Consider the following 15,016-nt stretch of genomic DNA (forward strand, 5'->3'; position numbering starts at 1 on the left):
TTATATTAACTAAATGGATACTGTTAGGTGGAAAAATGCATGTTTAAGAAAGATATTGCTGTATTTTATTAAAATAGAAAAATATAAAGTAAAATTTTCCACTTAATATTGTATTCTGGGGATTGCTATTCTGTATATAATTCACTAATTTTAGATCATGAAAATAGTTTATGTGGCTACCATTGCTAGTATTTTATTGTTATATACTTTAATTTGACAATGACCAGCACTGTTCCTTGAAGTATCTCTTAGTAAATTATTAACAAAAGATAAAAACCAAACTTTCCCAACTTGAACTTTTTTTCTCAAAAGTAACTTTTTCCTTTTTATATCTCAATATAACAGGTTATCTTTATCTTTCATGGTTATTTGGAAGACATTGTACATTATCATTTTGAGCACTTAGTTATTTTCTATCATAGTTTAAGCTGACAGTATGATTTAACTATCATGGAGTAATTATAGTATACACTATTTAGGAGTTGGAGAATTTTTAATGGGTACTAGATATGTTCCTCCAAGGTCCGCATAAGACACTTCCCAGTCCTTGTTCTAAATTAGTTGCAATTCTTAATCTTGGTTTTGTGATATTGTTTCTGTAACTTTAATAAAATGAGTTGGAAGTTTCTTAGCTGATTGGATGTTTCAAAAACAAAGAATACTGTCTTGGTTCCTGTCATGGCTTTCACGTGTAATTTTAAAGTATATTAGAAAGAAAAAGATTTCATGAATTTCCTTTGCCCTCTTAAGTATAACTTTTAGAATAATACTGATTCACAATTTAAAAGAAGGAGGAGATCCCCTGCTGATACAGTATCTTGTGAAGGTAAATAGACTCTGAGAATCAATTCTGATCTCTTTCACATTCATTCTTAATTTTCTATTTTAGTAATAATTATAGTTACCATTTATTATATGGGTCTAGTACTGTGATAAGTTTACCAATCCCAGTCCTGGTGAACTTTGTAACATTGTCCCCATGTTACAAATGAGGAAACCTACTCCTGACAAAACAGCATTGAGCATTTTATTAAATAGCAAAATAGTAAGTAAGAGTATATTCATGACACTTTCTAATCCAAAACAAAGTCACAATGAAGAGTTTTTATCGGTCACTAAGTATTCTGGGAAACATTAGTAAAATCATGTCCCTAGTAGCTTATTGACTGAGTGATGGAAAATTTCTAAAAGTTTTCAAGGTCAGAAAGACAGACAAAAACTCAATCCTTTATAAGGAGCATAGATATAAAGACCATTGTGCAACTTGAAATAAAATATGCATAAAGTCATTCTTCTCTTTGTATGGCAAAAATGACACTTAGGCCTTCTACATATTAAAATTCCTTTATCTTGCATGGAACTACATTTAGCACTTTCCTATGCTAAATTGTTAGGAGGATCCAACAATTTGTGACCCAAAGAATATTTACAGTAAAAATTTTTATATACCTCTGTTGGTAGTGGAAAACCTAAACAAAGAGTTATATTGCCTAATGCTTTGGTGTGTATACATGTTCCTTCTGGACCCTCTATCTTGAAATATTTTCATAATTAATAAAGTTAATAGGATTAAGTTTAGTGTCTTCTTGCCTACTGCTTAAAGTCTGAAATATTTTTAGTATTAGAATGGACAGTTTGTTGGATTCTTAAAATGTCATTATTATGATATAGTTCTTTAAAGCAGCACCTCATTAAAATACTTCTTGATCCAGTTGACCAGAGTTGATTTTTTTACATCTTGCTTTTAGGAGAAAAGAGTAATTTTTTTAAAATTCCGTTATATTAATCAAGTAACTCATATGCATCCTAAATAAATACACGTTTATCTCATATACTTAACATTGACTCTGTTATCCTGTAAGTGTGATGCCAATGCATTAGGAACCATAGAGTTTAGAAATATTTTTAAATGCTAAAGAACTATTCTATGTCATCATACTTCAGAAAATAAAGTTTATAACAAATGGTTTCTTGCTTTTAAGAACAATCTGAGTAATTGATGAGACAGAATAAGTCTATGGTCCCAATTAATTTTCTTAGATAATCTAAAGGTAATTTCAGTTAAAAGTAAAGATTCTAATTCGTCAGCATTTCAGTTTGAAGTATTCTATATTATGTAAGGTTTCAGAAATTAGAAAGACTCAGTATAACTCTTCAGGGAAACACGGTGACAACCAGGCTTAACAAATATTAAGGTATATCTTCTAATATAGCTGGACATAATGGAAAAGAAAATCACTAATGATACTCATAACTGTTGAAAAGCATAGACTTCATTCAGAGTTGGATGTGACTAATTCTGATTTGAGTCCTTAATTTAGCTGATCTATATAACCTTTTCTTAGAGAACTTGTAATTAAATTCTATATCATTGAGTAATTTGTTAGGATGTATTGTTTTAAAGGTCAAAAATGAGTTATATGAATTAGTTGCCAACCTTGTAAGGGCGAAAAATCTCTGGACATGCATGTTTCACTGAGTTCTTTGCCAACCAACCAAGATTCCATCAATGAGAGGAAAAATTTCTGTGTGTTGCTAGGGTTATAACTTACATTCTTGTGCTGCCTTTTCTTTTCTTAATTTAATGTCTATATATCAGAAGTTAGAAGTAAACCTAAATTGTTTCTTAAGATTGACCAAGTGCTAAATTATGTCTAGATTTAATCTTGTGTTCAAAGGTATTGTTTTCTATATACAACTTAAATCCAGAAGCTGACTTAATCTGTTGAGCATTAATTAACTTAATACATACAATCTTAATGTTACTAATACCTAAAAATAATAATCTAGGCTCTCTATACATACACTTGCTGATGCTGGGGGAAGGAATTATTCTGATTCAACAAAAGAAAAGTATTGATTTTTAAATAGCTTCCTTGGGATATAATTATCTAAAAAGCAGCTGCTATGTAAGAGAAAGGATTTAGTTGGAAAATTAAATATAAAGTTTGTCATTCATGAATATTAAGCAATATAAAAATATTTAAAAGTCAAATACAAGTTCCAGTAATGACAGAAATTTAGAGCCTGTTTGATTTTTGTGTGTGTGTGTGTGTGTGTGTGTGTGTGTGTATGTGTTTTCTTGTGTTTGTTTGTTTTTTACCATTATTCCAAAATCACTTTCCTTAGACATTTGTCACACAAGAGTTTATGCTGAAGGCTTTCTTGGCCATTTTAGAGACTGTAATCTAGTTAAAAGGTTTGTTTATGCTTCCCATCTCTGTTCTGCTGATGGTATTAGAATGCTGGCCAGAGCCAGACATCTAACTGTTTATAACGTTGAAACTTCAATTAAAGCTACAGTGTTCAGTTCACTAGATATCGGAAGACTCATACAAGCTACAAATATCACCAGTAATGCTGGTTTTCCATATCATGCCACTCTTTATGAATACTTTTTTTTTTCCATTTAGGAGGTATTGACATTTAATTCTTCCATGGAAGTCTAAAAATGAAACTTACCTTCTATTAGAAATAGTACAGCATTTCCTAACTTCTTTGGATAATAAAACCTAACAGCTTATATTATTGCATATCTTATTTAAATGGTCCCAGTTTAGTATTTTTAGGATTAGTAAATTCTATAGTAGATGTTAGTTTGCTACCATCCACCTGATGTGACTTCTGTTTCTAGTTTGAAGAACATAGCAGAATGTTGCCTATTAGAAAACAAAAGTGATAGTCACATTATTCCAGTGTTCTTATATATATAGAGAGATCCACATAATACAGATTTTAATTTAATCTTGCTTTTCTAACTGCTGTTCCTGTTGTCTGTGGTTACTGTATTCTAATATGTGGGTAAACTGTTATAAAAGTTTTTTTTTTCTTTTTACAGATGTTAAGAATAATTTAAAAACATTTCTTCCTCGCTTCTCTTGATTTTCCTCATTAGCTTCTCTTGCACAATTGACCTCAGTGACTCAGAAAATGAATAGTGCACATATTTTTAAAATTTTTCTAATTAGTAGAGAAATTTGCTAAATTATATTGCTTTTCCTTTTATAAAAAATAAGTTTAATTTTTATTAATTTTAGACCTTGATTTACTAAATATATGCATTCTTTGTGTATACTAGTATACATATATTTTTATTAGAATATGAATTTATAGGGGGTTTAAACATTTTAGGAAAGATGAAAAATCATAGTAAATTGAATGAATACTTGCTAAAATGCTTTTCATTTTAATTAAGAAGAAACATTACAATGGAAAAACTTATATTACTCATTTTCCTAGTCACTGACAGAAGTGCTATGTTTACTTTGGAATATTATAAAGATAGAAAATTAAGACATACTATCTATATACTATCTGAAGATAGGAATTGACAACCATCATGCAAAATTTAGATTTGCAGGCTAAAAACATGGAAAGATCTCTAAGACAAGCTAAGTTGAAAACAAGACAAAATAATATGCACAGTATGATCCCATTTATGTAAAAGAAAATACATACAGGTAACATACAAACATTAAGAATTGTTTAAAAATTTTCTTAAATATGTATTTAAATATATAAATTTGCATATTTAATATGGAAATTGTATGAAATACAGTAAGAAAAGGTCTGGACAATATGTACCAAATTATATCCTTTTTTAACCTTTTGCACTCGGATGTCGAGTGCAAATTACTCTTTGAATGTATCAATAATTTGAAATATAAAAAAATCCAAATAAATAAGTTTGTATGAAAAGAAACTCCAGTTTTTTATTCTACTGCCGCACTTTGTAAAATCTGGGGTATTTAAAAAATTAAATCCCGAGTAGAATAAAGGAATCGAGAAAAAAGCAAGCGAGTGCAAAGGGTTAATAGGAAGTATCTATGTGGAATGCTAGAAAATTGAAGAATATTTTTTGTTTTGTGTACTTTAGCATTACTTGGATTTATTTTTTAACAATAAGCTTATATTAATGTAGTAATTTTATAATGGAAAAATATATTTATGTAATAAAGAAATGAGAAATAGACTAACCCAAGAAAATTGTAGCCCTCGCCCCTAATCATCACATGAATATATCCCTTGAATACCCTGAAAAGATTTGAATATTGGCTAACAATCATCATATCTTGATACAGACTAAACACTATTAGACTGATCGAATCTTCTTAACCAACAAGTTGAAAAGCCTAGTCAATTGAGTGAGGAACAATGAATATAATCTGTCCTGATTTTTAAATATTTTGCTTTATTGCAAAATACATTTCTCACTATTCTGGAAAAGTGTAGAATGTCAGTCATAAAGTGGTAGACAGTAAGTCAGTTTCAGTCTGATATAAGATATAATATATGGGCCTAAGATGGACTTTTATTATTTTAATCAGTGATCTAAATTATCATATGCTCATTCATAATACAGATGACATAGTTAACTTACCATTTTTATAATGTTTTCTATATCCAGGAACTGGTTTGAATAGATGACAAAGATAAAACAGAAGGTTTTAATATTTTCTTTAAAAAAATGACTAGAACATGATTTGAAAAGCACTGTAAAATGACATCAAACTGAGTATGTAAATATACAGAGTAAAGAAGCTATTAGAATTCTGTAAAGTTAATCACACCAGCTTCCTGGGAGGACACAAGTTAATCATAGTTTGGGTTGAGAGTTTCTAGGTTGGCATGGATAAGAGTAACTCAAGTAAAAACAAAGCTTCCAGTTAGGATGAGAGGATGAGGAAAAGATGTTTACTAGTTTGACAGCTAGGATTAAAATTTAGCATAACCTGGTAAAATAGGAAAGTGGTTAGAAATAATATACCTAGCCTTTATATTTTTAAAACTTTATTTTCCAGAATGCAGGTTAGAAAAGAAATAGGAAAAAAAAACAAAACAAAACACTTGCATAAAAAATAAGGAAGTGAATAACTTTTTGCAATTATGACTGGAAAAATCTGTTGGAGTCTAAAGAAGTTATTCTGAATGTGAGTTAGAAATTAAACATTGTAGTTAAAACAGGAAAATTTTATCCAAGGATACTGAGGTTTTCTTTTTATAATTAAAATTCATATTCAGGTCAGTTCCTAGGATCAGTAGTAAATAGTACATAATTAAAAACTATGAACCTTATATATAAATAAATTTAAAGATATAATCGCTTATGTTTCCTCTATTTAATTTATGTTTTAATTGCATCTAATTTATTTACAGCTGACCTGGTCATGTAAATTACCATTCCATCTACCCTACTATCAAGAATTGAACTGTTTTCCCTGAAAAATAGCAAGTTTAAAGAGTTATATGAAATGGCGCTGTATGTATTTTGTTTTTACCCAAAAAGTCATAGTGATTTAAAAGCACACAACTATGTAGGGGTCGTTAACTTAGTGTTTGTTCCCTATCTCTTTCTCTGTCTCTAGTGGTTTGCCAATGTCTTTTTTTCAACAAATATATGTTGATGCCTATTATGTGCTCACTGAAATAGTGAGTAAAATTAGACATGGGTCTTGTTGATCTTCTGAACTTACATTCTAAAGATAGAGAAGGATATTAATCAAATAATCATATAAGTAAGTGCAAAGTTGTAACTATTTCAATTGCTGTGGAGAGGTCCATGGTATTTAATATGAGGGCTTTTAGAAGGATAATTTGACCAATTGCTGGGATTAAGGGCAGCTTTTTTGGGGGGTGGGGTGGGGAGAGTGTTTGGTTAGCTGAAATATCTTGATGAATTAGAGATAACTTGATCAAGAGGGAGAAAATAGTATTTTGGAAGAAAAAAACAATATGCAAAAAGGTCCTGAGTATTGAGAGAGCATAGTACCTACCTACCACCAAACTAAGGTCAAAGTGACAGGCATTAAGAACTATAGATACTTAGTAAAAGGTAATAGGAAGTTATGTAGGTGCCAAACTATAGGATGTTTATAGGCTGAGGTTGTCTTTTTTTTTTTTTACCCCCCTCATCTTCTTTATGCTCAACACAAAAGCTTTCTACTACTTATAAAAGTTATACGAGTTCATTTTTATTTCAGTTTAAAATTCATAAAGCTTTTTTTCCATAGAATCATTGTTAGAGTGGTCATGTCTCATAAAACCCCTTTAACACCAATAACAATGGAAAGTAGTGAATATAACATTGACCCCTAAACTTAGCCAGGTAGAGGTTAGAAAAGGGATGAAAATTGATGCTGCATGTATTCAGGAGAATATCCTGGGTGTGACTGACTAAATAATGAATAATGAAGAAAAAGAAAAAGCCCACAAGTATACTAGGCTAGTGTAGGAGATCGGACCAAATGATTTTAAAGGGACATAAGTTGGACAACTTGAGAAGACCCTCAGCTGCCACCTGGATGTGAAACTGTGATATCTGGAACAAACCAAGGCAGGGAAAGTAGAAGACATCACACAAATTGTATGTTCTAAATCTAGAGCATATTTGTTTCAATGTTATTAAAATGTAAACATCCTCTTAAGAAAAGTAGAATTGCAAAGTGATGTCAATACAATGCCAACTTTGGCTATTTATAAAGTAATTTATATAGTCAGAAGTAATTATAAATTACTAAGTTACATTAACTATTGATGTTAATCTTGAAAATAATGATGTATCTCAAAAGACAAAGTTGAAGAAATTTAATTTTTAATTCTTATCCATTTAACATAACATCCTAATGTATAAAAATCCAGGGTCCATAACGTCCAAAATGACTGAAGGCTTGACCAAACGCCAGGCTGCACGCACAACAGGGTCCGGTGGGCGGGAACTGGTGAGTGGGCTGAACTGCTGACCTCTTGGGGAGAGAGGTGGGGCTGATCAGCGGCCACCTCGGCTGCTGGAGAGGCCCAGAGAGAGAGAGAAGCAGGGTCTGATCTGCCTCGAGGCTGCGGATCAGACCCTGCTTCTCTCTCTCTCTCTCTGGGCCTCACCAGCATCCAGGTCTCTCTCCCTCTCTCCGAGAGATCAGCAGTTCAGCCCACTCACCAGCAGCTTGGGGTGGCTGTTGATCAGCTCCGTCTCTGTGATTAGGCCTGGAGATAGGCCTGGAGACGCTGACTGGCATAGAAACTGACCAATCAGCACCAAATCTGGGTGAACTGCAAGGAGCCAATGGCTGCCTAGGAGGCGGAGCTTTTGACACTTACTGGCATAGAAACCGACCAATCAGAACCAAATCTGGGTGAACTGTGAAGGCAGAACCTAAGGTGGGGGCTGAGGAGGGGTTTTAAGGACAACAGCTGTTTGGTGTAAGATATAAGAAAGTGGTTCAATTTTTTAATGACCGGTTTGGCAGTATAGTGCATATGGCTGGCTATCAGTCCAGATATAGGGATTATGTATTTTTGTCTGCCAAGAGCATCTCCTCCTGCTGAAAAAGGCTTTCCCCTGCCTCCATTTAAGGAATCTTATCCTATATAATCTATCTATACTAATAAAAGGGTAATGTGCTAATTAGACCAGGTCGACTGGCCATCTTCCATACGTCCAACTTCCTTCTGGACAAAGCCATGGTGGTGGGGACCAAGGCAGAGGCAGTTAGGGGTAATCAGGCCGGCAGGGGAGGGTAGTTGGGGGCGATATCAGGCCAGCAGGGGGTTAGGGGCAATCAGGCCGGCAGGGGGGGAAGTTGGGGGCGAGATCAGGTTAGCATGGGAGAGCAGTTAGGGGCAATCAGGCAGAAAGAGGCAGTTAGGGGTGATCAGGTAAGTGGTTAGAAGCAAGATTTGTTAAATTGTAAGGGAGAGATAAAATATATGCATTGGCTAGACAAGGTACATCACATTACTGTTGGTTGAGTTCTGTCAATACCTCTAAATCACCTGGTACTGAACTTAACTTTTTGACATATTTAGCTATAGTAGACCATGTTGTTAAAGCAAATTAATATCTAAAATTAAAAACTACAGAATTGAGCCGAAACCGGTTTGGCTCAGTGGATAGAGCGTCAGCCTGCGGACTCAAGGGTCCCAGGTTCGATTCCGGTCAAGGGCATGTACCTTGGTTGCGGGCACATCCCCAGTAGGGGGTGTGCAAGAGGCAGCTGATCGATGTTTCTAACTCTCTATCCCTCTCTCTTCCTCTTTGTAAAAAATCAATAAAATATATTTAAAAAAAAAAAAAAACTACAGAATTGAGTTTAGTGATTACTTTTTCACCTATTTGCTTTTTTACTTATTTATAAAACATTCTAAATGATATAATATCATTAGTATTGATTTATTTTTCATGCAGTATCTTGCAGATTACTGATGACTCATAGACCATAAGTGTTTGAGAAGCTTATTAGTGTTAGAAAAGACAGTTTACTAAATTTATCTAATAACTCTAAGGGGTCACTGTACCTTGTGAACAGAAATGAAGATTCCCTTGGGAATTATTCAGGGATTGATGTGTTCCCTCGCCTTTATAGCTTCTTACTTGTCTTTATATGGAAATGTATTCCCATGATCCCTAGTTCTGTGATAGGTTAACAGGTATCACTCCCCGCCCCCCCATAAGGTTCCTTTATCAAATAAAGCTTAGAAAAACATGATTGTGATTAAAGAATACTAGAAAAGTTTTTTATTGCAGTACTAATCACTACATTTACTGAGTGCTTACTTTGTGCCACTCACTGTGCTAACTAAGCCTTTTTAAAACATCTTAACCAGAAAAAAGCATTCTGAGGAACATTTTCAGGAAGTTGTTTTGTTGTTGTTGTTGTTGTTGTTTTGTCATATTACTTGACTGCTTATAAGCAAGTAAAAGTGAGACAAATACCATTTGTTGTTTTTTTTGTTTTGTTGTTGTTGTTATAACCCTACAGCTTTGGGAAAGAAAGGTTATGAACTGTATCCTTAAAATTAAATACTGAATTTAATAGTATATTTATATACTCTTTTAACCACAGTATTCACAGATGATCAGTGATAACCATTATACTCTTTTTATTAATAGGGAACAGTCTTTAGAGTTTTAGAGACATTTCTGGGTTAGAACAATGTTTGTAAAAGTAGTGTAGTGATGTATTTCTTACAGAGTTGTGACTGTTTAATGGTAGAGTGCATATGAAGTTCTAGCACGTTGTGGACATTCATTAAAGTTTGTTTCCTTTCCTTTTCCTCTCTGCTTCTACTAGGAATAACCACATTTCAGGATCTTTGTGAAATTATATATGCACTAAATCTTTACTTTTTTCTTTTTTTCAATTAAGAATAGGACCAGATTTACTAGTACTACTACTACTGCTACTACTACTACTACTTTTTCTTCTCCTTCTTCTCCTTCTCCTTCTCCTTCTTCTTCTTCTTCTTCTTCTTCTTCTTCTTCTTCTCCTTCTTCTTCTTCTCCTCTTCCTCCTCCTCCTCCTCCTCCTCCTCCTCCTCTTCCTCCCCCTCCTCCTCCTCCTCCTCCTCCTCCTCCTTTTGCTTTCCTGCACATTGCTAATAAAATGGGCACTTATAATTATTGTGAAACTCATATATTAGAGAAATTTGAATAAATGGCCCTCCTTATTTGTGAATGTAAATATTACAGTAGTGTGTTTGGTAATTCTTATTAAGTGAAATAATATGTAAATAGGTTTTCTTTCTTTTTACTAGTTTCCCTACATTAAACAGGCAATATTACAAAAAAGTTAAGAGCCTGGACTCCAGAGCCAGACTATCTGAATTTATATTTTTAATATGGCTATCTTTTTAAAATTAAATGTACTGCAGTGACAACAATTAATAAAAGTGTATAGGTGTCAAGTATACAATTTTATGATACAGACTGTCTGGACTTAAATACCTAACTCTTTTATCACTTACTAGTTATATGACATTCTGTGCTTTAATTCCTCATTAGTGAAGTGGGTGTAATAATTGTACTCATCTCAGATTATTTAATAAGATAAATATATTGCCTTTAAAAGTGCCTGGCATATACAAAATGCCATAAAAGTGTTAATTGTTAATAGTGATTATATGTATTATTTGCATATTAGTTGTCATATGGAAAAAATAGTGATTATTATATTTTGGTAAGTACCTAACTTGGTAATTTTTTATTTGGAAGAATAAAACAAATTTAGTTTGATTTATAGTTTCTGTATGTAGCATTTTGTATTTGCCAAATTCTTTACATTATTTTTTACTTCTTAATCTTGCTCTTGAGAAATAGTGGGAAAAACATTCCTATTGTTCCCCATAAAGAAACTGAGACGTGCAGAATGTTCAGGACCTTTTAAAGCACGACAGAAGAAAAGTCAGTGGAAAGACTAAAATTAGAATTTGAAATATTGCATGTGCCAGTATGTTGAGCCAAGCTATTTCTGCTCCTTATTAAGTATTCAAACAACAACTTATTAGTTGGCAGAATAACTGTTAAAAGTATATTATTCTGTTTGTCAAAACTCTCATTGCTGTCTCCTTTAGATGTGTCCTCTAGTTATGATTCATTGAAAGATTGTATGGAAAAAAATTGTTTTAAATAGGATTAGACTAATTAAAGTTAAGTATTGGCCTAGCTATCCCTTAGGACATTTGAAGGTTGAGTATGTTTTTTTAGTTATCAACTGTTCCTCCATGTTTGATGAACTAAATCAAAAATGCCTTCTCCATTTCTCATGTTATCAGTACAATAGTACTGTATAATATGGGTTCAGTATGATTATTGTATATTATGGGTTCAGTGTGATTTTCTGAGCCACCTTAGAAGCTTAATTATCATTCTTTTTTTAAAAAAAAAATCTTTATTGTTGAAAGAATTACATATGTCCCTTTTCCCCCCCATTGACCTCTTCTAGCCCACCTCTACCCCCTGTCCCAGGCCTTTACCACCCTATTTTCTGTGTTCATGTATTATACAGTATATGCATAAAAGTTCTTTGATCTCTTCCTACCCACCCACCCTCCCCAGCCTGAGATTCTACAGTCTATTCCATGCTTAGTCATCATTCTTAATATTTGGTTTTGGTGAAAAATGTTTACATGTTTAAAATAATAAATTACTGTGCAATGAACGTTTGAAAAGCACTAGGATTATGATTACATTATCTATCTATAATAATAAAATGTAATATGCAAATCAACCAAATCACTGAACAGCAGAATGACAATCCACCAACCATGCTATGACACCCACTATTGCCAGGCCAGCCAAGGCGGTTGAAATGTGATTGGTTGGGGGCCCGGCCATCACCCCATGATCTCCCTGCAGAGGGAAGCCCAGGCCACTGGCCGGCGGGGCGATCAATCAATCAGGGGGCTCCACAATTGCCCCAAAGAGGGTGGCCCAGGCCACTGACTGGTGGGCTGTGGAGAGTGGGCGGGACCTCCCTCTGTGTGGGCGATCCATCGCGGAGCCCTGGCCAGGTGGGCAGGGCCTACCTCTTTGGGGCGATCGATGGTGGAGCCCAACGATCGATCGTCCCAAAGAGGGAGGCCCTGGCTACCTAGTTGTGGTGCTGCAGCAGGTGGGCAGGGCCTCCCTCTGTGAGGGCGATCCATTGTGGAGCCCTGGCCAGGTGGGCGGGGCCTACCTCTTTGGGGCGATCAATGGCGGGGCTCCCAGACTGTGAGAGGGCACAGGCTGGGCTGAGGCCCTCCCCCCAAATGCACGAATTTCATGCACCGGGCCTCTAGTATTTTTATAAAAACACTAGAGGCCCAATGCATGAAGATTCATGCAAGAATGGGCTTTCCACCCCTGGCTGCCGGCACTGCCTTCACTCTGGCCCGGAGCTGCCTTTCCGCTTTCCCACACTGCCCAGAGGCCCAGAGCAGCTGGGGTGGTGTGGAACGCCTGTGTTGTTGCCCTGGTGACAACGCAGGCATCCTGCCCTGCCCCCAACCGCTTGGCGCCTGTGTATGCAAATTAGCCCGCCATCTTTGTTGGGTTAATTTGCATATTCACTCCTGATTGGCTGGTGGGCATCGCGAAGGTATGGTCAATTTCCATCTCTTATTAGTGTATATATTATAGAAAGACTTAAAATAAATGTTTACTGTTTGTTTCAAATATTGCATAGTGTATAATTCAGCAATTTAAGCATATGATGAACAATTTGGTTGGGCTTCGAAAATAAAAATGATGATGACTGAAAGTCTCACAGAGAACCATTTCTGTAAGAGAGAATTGTGTCTTAAACAAATTAGTAATAGGAGAGTGTCTAATTTCAAATTTATAATTATTGTTCATAATTGCTTAGGTAGAATTTTTATGTAAAATACTTTTTATGAATTTTTGTTTTAAAAATAACAGTACTTAAAATTTAGTATTCCAGTCTATAATTTGTAAAAATTTATGGGGGTTTTCCCATAAATTCCATTTTTATTGTAGAAAACTAAACAAAGATAATTCTATATGTGTTTATAATAGCAAGATGTTGACTCCCATTCCATTAAGAATCTGGTAAAATCATTGGACTCTTGAGGAAGGATATCTGAAAAATTCTAGGTGACCTTATTTATGAACCTTATAAAAGCTTATAATTCCCTAGACAACCTGCATCAGAATCATTCTGCTAAGATGCAGAATATTGGACAAGACGTCAAACCTACTGTATTAGAATTTCCAGTGATCTAAGTTCTGGAATTTGCATTTTAACAATCATTCCCACATGATTTTTCTCTTCACTTGTGAAGTTTGAGAATTACTGCTGTAGGGCATTATGTGCTATCCCAGTTCTGCCCTTGGCCTAGGAACAAGGTTTTTAATGATACTTAACCATGTGTTACCTACATACAAATTTTCAGTTAGGTGCCATTAATATTAATGAGCACCAAAAATCGTAAAGAAATTCATTTATTTTTACTATTTGAACATCATTTTATTTCAGTAAGTTTTGAGAAACATTTTAGAACTTAGGTCTGTGGGTATATATGACATAATTTAAGACTGATTAGGCATTGAAAATCAGTGGTAAAGGAGAACCTATTCAATCTTATATAATAAAAGGCCAATATCGCCAAAACCAGTTTGGCTCATTGGATAGAGCGTCTGCCTGTGGACTGAAAGGTCCCAAGTTCGATTCCGGTCAAGGGCATATACCTTGGTTGCAGGCACATCCCCAGTAGGGGTTGTGCAGGAGGCAGCTGATTGGTGTTTCTCTCTCATCGATGTTTCTAACTCTCTATCCCTCTCCTTTCCTCTCTGTAAAAAATCAATAAAATATATTTTTAAAAAAAGGACAATATGCAAATCGACCGAACAGTGGAATGGCTGGTCGCTATGATGAGCACTGACCAACAGGGGGCAGACGCTTACCGCAGGAGCTGCCCGCTGTTGGTCAGTGTGCTCCCACAGCAGGAGTTCCGCTCAGCCAGAAGCCGGAGTCACAGCTGGTGAGTGCAGCAGCGGGCTTAAGTCGGCAGTTGGACATCCCCTGAGGGCTGCGAGGGCACAGGCTAGGCTGAGAACCACCCCCTTCCCCCAGTGCACGAATTTCGTGCACTGACTCTCTAGTAAACAATACTTGGACCCTTAACCATAAAAGGGAAAAATAAAATTATATCCTTATCTGAAATTCTACACAGAAATCAAATTCAGGTGCAATTGGGAATAAAGACCTAAATGTGATAGACAAAATTTTAAAGCTTATAAAGAAGCTTTATTGACATTAAGTTGTTTCTAATGTTCTCTTCTCTGTTTAGTATCTGAATTATTTGTTAGATAGCATTTTTTTTTAGCTAACATTTCTTTTAAATTGATGCTTCTCTTTTTGTTTGTTTTTAGTCTGTATTGACATTATCATTTTTTCCCCATCTTTTTTAAGTATTACCTTTTGGTGGTACTGATACTTTCATTATATGTTTACTTCCTATTTGTTTCTACAACTATCTTTATTCTACTTATTTATTTTGCTTCATTCATTATATATTCTGCTACATTTCTAAACTTTAATTTAGATGCATTTTAATTAATTTGCAGGTTTTTTAAAATCTTTCTTACCTAACAAAACAGTAATATGCAAATTGACCGTACCTTCGCTACACCCATAAACCACGCCCACCAGCCAGTCAGGAGCAAATATACACATTAGACCAGCAAAGATGGCGGGGGGGTGGTTGGGATCCAAGCAATGATGGTGGACTGGGGCAGGCG

The sequence above is a fragment of the Eptesicus fuscus genome, chromosome 11 (genome assembly GCF_027574615.1).
Source record: "Eptesicus fuscus isolate TK198812 chromosome 11, DD_ASM_mEF_20220401, whole genome shotgun sequence".
In the NCBI taxonomy this organism is placed as follows: Eukaryota; Metazoa; Chordata; class Mammalia; order Chiroptera; family Vespertilionidae; genus Eptesicus; species Eptesicus fuscus.